The following is a 7,875-nucleotide window of genomic DNA, read 5'->3' on the forward strand; positions in this document are numbered from 1 at the left end:
AACCAAAAAATGAAAAGAAAAGAAAACATTCAATAAGTGAAACGACCATTGACATAATACATTAAATAATGACCGGGACCATAAACTAAAATTACTCAATGCGGCAAAATACATTAAACAATCGAGGAACTATGAATCTAAATCACTCAAAACAACAAATTACATTAAAAAAATGGATATAAGATTCTTGACTAGGTTACCAGAAAATAGGGCATTTCGACATTGGTAATCCATGAACCCAGATCAATCACACAGCAAAATGACAGTTCCACATAGATGACCCATGAATGCAGATTAATCAAAAAGCAAAATAACAGTAAAACAAAGAGTTAAAATACAACATTAACATCTATCAAAAGTAAAAGAGACTAAAAAAATGCATCCATATCATTCAAACAACAAAAGTATGATAATATACTCAATAGAACACATGAATTAAATTCACTCAAACAACACAATATAGTGAACCAAGAGACTGATGAATCAAAACCCGAGTGGTCAGATTCTGTAAGAATGGGGAAACTATCCAGGTTGGTTGAATGTGTGTTCCCACTCGTTAGGTGCTTACAATGGTGTTTGGGTATTAAAAGTTCAGGGTGTTACATGGCCCCACATATAACATATTCCCTCTAGGCAGGGGCTATGTTGGGCCCACCGTAATGTATGGGTTTTATCCATGCTGCCCATCAAATTTTTTCAAATCATTTTCGGGTTTTATCCCAAAAATAGGTAGATCTGAAGCTCAAATGGGCCACACTAAAAGAAAAAGTGGTGATAATGATTTGAAACCCTAAGATGGGTGTCATTATCACCACTTCTTCTAGTGTGGCCCAAGGAGTTTGGAAGAAGAAGAAAGAAATAAAACACAGAAGAGAAGAGGAGAGAAGATGAAAAGGATTTCCGATCTATCAAATTCACTCAAACAACACAATATAGTGAACCAAGAGACTGATGAATCAGAACCGTTTGAATCCCATTGGGACCTGGCTAAAGATAGATAGTCCTGCATGAGATGAGGCTGGTGGGCTCACATTGGTAATTTTGTTTTATCTACGCCATCCATTTGGTAATATCCCAGGAACCAAAAACAAAGAAGGGAAAAAAAAAATAAAATTCAAGATCGAGATCAAAAACCCACCTGCAAATGACTTTCTACTTCATTTTTGGTCTGCTCCTCGACCTTCATCGGTTCTCTGATCTTCTCAGGAGTAGCAACTGAACAAAAATAATAAATTATAAATACCATAGTCCAAAAATTCATATTCATGGAAAGATCAAATTTTCTATGAATTAATTTAAAATTTTACATTTTCACAGATTCAAGAAAGCACGGTGTAAAAGAAAATATTTTAATTGCCCAAGATGAATCACCTCATGAACCCCTAGGCCTAACTTTTTGGCTTGATCTAACAGGGTCACTATTTTTCAGTATGGAAAAAGAGACATTTAAAGGATGCAAGCATGATTTAAAGCACTCAAACTGAGACCAATAAGAAAAGATAACCCGAAAGTAGAGTTACCTTCTTTGCATCATCAATATCTGAGCCATTAGATAGGGATGTGCTAATGACTTTCTTGACAATGGTTTTAGTTTTCTTAGTGCAATCAACATTTACAAAACCAAAACTAATTTCCTTCCCAACAAGTTTCATCTTTTTCTTTTTCATCCCCTCTGCTTCGTCATCTGTAGAATAGTAATATAAACAACAATATAATGTTATAATCAAATGCTATCCCGCTAACATTATTCTATAAAAATCAATACAAAAATGGCTTCATAAAAAGATGTTGAATAGGTATGACCGTTTATGCATCTACTGTAAAGGTTCAACAGAAATATCATAAATGAATTGGTAGGAAATAAGCAAAGGATAATGCTCAAATCAGTACTTGAGCCAACCCTTCCAACAGCAAGAAAGATGTAGTTTGAAAGAAAATCAGAAGCTAATCTTTGCAAATACAATCATCCACGGTTGTGATCCATTTCAGAATAGTTGTAGCTTACAAAAAGTCTGCCAGTACCATAGGCACCAGAACAATATTCACATCCAGTGGATGCCAGTATTAACATCAAACATGCATAGTAACCAGATTTCAAACAAGTATCCCCCACAATTACAGACAGGGGTACCTGGGTCTCCTCGCCAGTGTGTAATACAGTAAATATTTGAAAGGAAAATGCTAGCACAAGCAATATTAAACATATGTAAACAAAAAAAATGTTATAGGGATCTATGTAATGGATCAAATAGTGTTTTCCCACGTGGGCAGAGATGACGATGATATAGTGGACATATATGCCAAACAAGGAGCATCAAGACAATATAGTGTTTGATCTCATAGATACCTAGGTGATACATGTTTGTTGTCTGTAAGGTGTTTATGTTAGCCAGGCCAAGATGATGCTGGCTAGAATCTGGATTAACGTCCTGTTGTAGTCTTATTTTAGTTCCTTAATAAAAGTTAGTTTTAGGCGATGCTAGCTGGACTAATATCTTCTTGTTCTCCTATTTTAGTTTCTTAATAGAAGCTAGTTTATCTTTCCAAAGAAAAAAGAAGAAGAAGAAGAAGAAGAAGAAGAAGAAGATTACTCATATGATATTACAACAAGGAAGATAAAATTAGTCACATAATTGAATTAGAGGAGATATTCGATACATCTGATGATCCATCATTTATGCATGCAGCCACCGTACATGCAGCAAACATGTGCACATCTATACAAAGCTTCCAATCCTAGGCCTAGTTCTAGATGTTGCATGATTCAAATATTATGCTGAACAAAACCATCTGATTGGTGATTGTCAAATGGACTCTAAAATGAAAATTAAGGAATGAAGCAAATTCAAAGAATAAATTTCCATTAGTCAGAGGTTAAACTTACAACTTCCCAAACAATCTGAATTTGAGGCCCTGCCCTGTCTAAAGATCCATGATTTGAGTTTGGATCAATACATGTATGCTGCATGTCGTGCATATGGATCATCATTCGCCATCCTCTTCCAAAGTATCAATGAATTTGACTCTTCACCATATGGACCAGACTAGTTTACTTTAAATGGAAGAAAATATCTTGAAAAAATAAAGAACCATTATAATCTCATCTTGAAGTTTTTTTTTTTTTAGGAAGCACATATCCAGCATTTATTATTATTATTTTTTGTTTTTTTTTGGTAGACTAACTTTCCTATCCGAGGTTGCTCCTTTAATTTGGAGAGCCTATTCCGAATATGTGAGACAACTCCCTAGCATTTCAATGTGTTTGCAACATCAACAAGCCTCAGTAGATACTCTTCTTCAGTCAACGAAAAGGATCTCTATAAAACAATGCCCATCCATAAATGCATATTCCTTCAAAATATGAAGAGAAACATTGGAAGATCAAACAATTGCAATCATGAAAATTGGACTTTAGAATAATCATAAATTTCTTTTAGCCAGCATGGTAATCTTTCAACATATTCGAAAGTTCTGACAAAAATCAGGTAATGTTTGTTTTAATATCCGCTTGCATTCAAAGCATACTTCACAAACCTAAAAACTTGACTTAATTCAATGTTCAGCAGGGTTGTACTTTCTCCACATCAATCAAGCAAGCAATCAAAAGAATCTTTTGAATTTCATATATATAATAAAATGAAATAGAAAGGAGGGCTTGTTTGTCTTCTCTACAAAGTGAAAGGATCAATGGATATACAAAGGTCTTTGGTGTGGCGGGTCAGGTCATTCAAGCGCAACCTATTTACAGTTCAGTGGGTCGGGTCAGGTTGGGATTGTGCTTGGTGAATTTTAAGTTTGGTCGTGCCGCATGGTCACGGGTCATGAATTAGGATTGGGCTAAAGTTCTTGGCCCTTTTAGTAAATGGGTTGGGCATGGGCTGATGCTGAACAGGGCCAAACTCGACCCACTGCCGCCCCTCTAAGGAGGGTGGCAAATGGACCATGCTTGAGCAGTGGCCACCACCAAATCCAGGCATATTTAGGATTATTACAGGTTCACGGAATGGATTGAATTTAAGACCTAACTAGTAAATAGCCCACACCCTGACCTGAATTTTACCCATGGTTAAAAGATAAACCTATGCTCAAAAAACATAAAATTACTGATGTACATGTTTCTGGACTCCCAACAAATCCAAACTCGGCCAAAATTTGCAATGCAAACAACTGCACAGCACCATCCCTCCCAACAGGATAATTCCCCAAAACATACTTGTGTTGCAACTGGCAAGGGAAAAACAAAAATGACCACAAAGTACTGAATTTGAAACAAAGAAGATGAACTTACCACTGAAATCAAGGGGAATGCAAGATAATGCTTCAATCAACTGGTCACTACCTTACACTTACCTGCACATAAGATAACTGTAGAAACATTGGGTCTGCAAAATATTCTTTTTGGCAAACAAATAGACTCAAGAGAGTGATAAAAATGATTACCGTTGCCAAGGTCAGGTGATTTAGTACCAGTGGCAACTTTTCTGCTTTCAAATATATTGAAACTAGATGGTGCTGAAAGCTTGATGATCCCTGCGACTTCCTGAAGCAGATGCAGTTTTCATCGTTAAGAAATAGATGCAACATTTTTTACAGAAAAAAATTGCAACGTCCATTAAAATATAAGAATGCAGTGACAAACAATAAATTTCACATGGGAGGCATTACTTGAATACATACATTGTTAAAACATCCACACATCTGTAGAATAATATGATTATCAATGACTATGCTCCACTATATATTATTCAAAACTGCAAAGTGATTAAAGCCGGAAGGATTTAACCAAACATGGCATAAAATAGTATTTGTGAAGCAACCCAAAAATAGAACCGGAACCCATTTACAGTGAATGTCAGAAAACCTCTAAAGAACAAGGGGGGGTTGGTGGGGAATGTTTAGAAGTACCTTGATAGCATCAGCAACAGTTGATGCCATGTTGTATGTAATTTCTTTAAACAACTCATCCAAGAAAAACACTATGGTCGTAAGCTTTGTACCAGTCAACAGAGCTTCAATCTCTTCATGTGCATGAATTGCTTGCCTAGGTCCAACCTTCATAGAAGGTTTCAGAGCATCCCATGTATTCAATGCAAGGGTTTGGATTTCAGGATCAACATTCACCCCATGGGCTACACAATGAACATGCTCAGATAAATATCCCCAATATCCTTACTACAAAGCACGGAAGATGTGCACAAATACATTAATTCCTATGCCTTTATCAACCATTGCCTGTAGAAATAAACAAACCAACAATAGAAATTGAAACAAAGAAACCTATGATGAAGAAAGAGCATGCACAAGAAGGCAATCTGCTCACATCGATGACTAGAACCCAACAGATAGCAAAGAGCATACCTATCAGGATTATTGCGGGTTTGCTTTGAAATCTGCACAAAATGTTCATCAAGTAGTTTCGGGCGCTTCATAGTTTGCTTATAAACTTTCCTAGCATGCCCAATTCTCTTCTAACTCAAAGGAAACACTCTATCCAATGAATTGACTCCCATATACGTCAAGATAATCTGGAATAATTTGATTGAATGACTTACCAGGTCATTGTTTATCTCAAATAAAGAAGTTGGGATAGGATCCTGTCAGAATTTTAGCATATATTTCGCCTAAGCTATGCACCGAATACAACAATAGTCATGAAGATGACTATAAAGACCTTTAAGAACAAAACTCTTTTTTTCCCTTGAAAGTTCAAAAATCTAAAAGCCCTATGGCAATGTAAACCACTTTTATCCAGGTATTCTCAAATCAATGACTGCAGTGAAATCAAATGGAGCAAGCAACCCTTGGAAACACCGCATGTCCTCCAAAGTAAACTTCTCTCGAACTTGAGGGCCGACAGATCATTTAGAAAACAATCCACGTCTTCCAGCAGATTGGATCTGCTTTTACATGGATCTCAAAAATCCCTCTACCTAGAGAAGAGCAAGGTGATAGAAAGAACCAAAACCAAAGCACTTAGTTTAAGGATGCACAAATGGTAAAAGAATAGGTAAAGAAACAAATATGCCTGGAAACAATTCAAGAATACAGCACTCAGAAACATGGGTGTAAAATTCACAACTGGACTTTTGTATTAGCACCAGTGTTTTAAATAGCGAATGAATAGCATATAGCATAGCATTCACACCAATGTCAACTTACGGGATTTTATGAAGAAATCAGTAGCATGATAGTAACGAAATATAATGGTTTGTTTAGAGTATCCTGGTTGCTTTATCATTTCAGAAAACACATGATATCTACTTGTGAGAAAATATCAAGGGTACTTTGTTACTTTCATTATCAGATTATGAAATTCTTTTTCCTTATTTATTTTATTGTAATTTTGTGAAACATCAATAGTACTTTTTCTTACATCTTTTTTCCTGAAAAGCACATGATATTTGAAGTAATCATAATTGCTTCATCTGTTCATGTATTCACCTTCTGGAAATGTCTGACCACTTCAATGGAGTCTACTAAATGTGATGCATTCCCAAAGCAAGAGTGAACACCAGTGGCAATCACAACAACTTCAACCTCTCCATGCTTACATGCCGAACTGGAAAATACTTCGTCTCCTGTCCTGTTCGTGACCAGAAGAGATTTTCTGGTAAAAGCGGACTGCATCAAGGATACCAAAATCTCATAAGAGTTCAGTTTGATGGATTCCTCCTGTTTGCAATGGAAATTGTTGCATGGATACTAAAATCTCATGAAGTTGTTGCTGCTAGTTACGCTGAAAAGTTATGTATCCATTTTCCAAATGGTTATAGTCTTTCATAGGCAAATTTTATTAGGGCATGAAAGATCAATTTAATGTGACCACAAATAACAAATGAAGCGGCCGAAATCTCAAAGTGGAAGAGAATACACAATTCAATATTGCCATCACAAGCGGTTACCCGATCTGCCATCCAGTTTCATGAAATGAAAATTAAACTTATTTCATTATCGAACTATCAGATTAGTGGACATTTATTGGATGGTTAAAAGTGAAAAAAATCCAATGGTCCAATTTCCACAAACAAGCATCGGCAAATCAGATGTTAGGATTGTTTGATCTTGGGAATAAGACTTGGTAACAGTGGGCTGCACAATCTATTCAATTTTATTTGAGTTATATATTCCATGTGCAATTTCTGAGTGCTCATGTATCAAGCATCATATGCAGCATGAGTATCATCATATAAATCAACAGGGATGTATATGTACTGATGACACGAAAGTGGAGGCATATAGTACATGTATGAGATTTTAAAATTTATGTATTGAAAGACTGCTAAGGGCCTGTTCATTTTCTAATTTGTAGTGTAAATAAGCAGTCGGGTCCTTGCTCTTGCTCGGGTGGTAGACTCTCAGGAGTTTCAACTCCAGGTCAAGGGTTCGAGTACCCATAGGTGGTAAAATTCCACTAGCGCGAGTGTGTGGGGGTGTGTGTGTATGTTTAAAAAAAAAAAGAAGCAGTAAATGAATAATTATTACTTACCTTTATATTTATAGGGAACTGCAGCCACTTGATGTGGCTTGATGTTGACAGGAAGCTTCTTCGGAAAGCTTAGATGCTGGAATCAAGAAAAGGGGAATTTTTTTCACTAAAATTTGTGGGGCCCACCGTCATGTATGTCTGATCTGCGCCGTCCATCCAAAGCTCAAATGGACCACACCACAGGAAACAGGAGGAATTGTAAGTAACCGTTCAATTCTTCTTAGTTTTGGATCAAGCTGATATTTGTGTTTTCCCTTCATCCATTTCTTTGTGATGTTATGAATGGGTTGGATGACAGGTATGCATCCCTATGGGCCTTGAGCTCATTTTAACTTTCAACGGTAGGCATACAGTTCTTCTTGTTTCCTATAATGTGGTCCACTTGGGCT

The 7,875-nt window shown here is 36.4% G+C and overlaps 1 long non-coding RNA gene across 1 annotated transcript; it reads right to left on the minus strand.

The window, feature by feature from the left end:
* Positions 1 to 263: 263 nt before the first annotated feature.
* LOC131249443 (uncharacterized) lies at positions 264 to 6,270 on the minus strand. Its single transcript, XR_009172849.1, has 6 exons — positions 5,359 to 6,270; positions 4,906 to 5,129; positions 4,441 to 4,540; positions 4,289 to 4,365; positions 1,521 to 1,684; positions 264 to 1,215 (listed from the first exon to the last, which is right to left on the minus strand). It is a non-coding gene; the product is annotated as an uncharacterized LOC131249443 (long non-coding RNA).
* Positions 6,271 to 7,875: the final 1,605 nt, after the last annotated feature.

The sequence above is a fragment of the Magnolia sinica genome, chromosome 6, assembly GCF_029962835.1.
Source record: "Magnolia sinica isolate HGM2019 chromosome 6, MsV1, whole genome shotgun sequence".
NCBI lineage: Eukaryota > Viridiplantae > Streptophyta > Magnoliopsida > Magnoliales > Magnoliaceae > Magnolia > Magnolia sinica.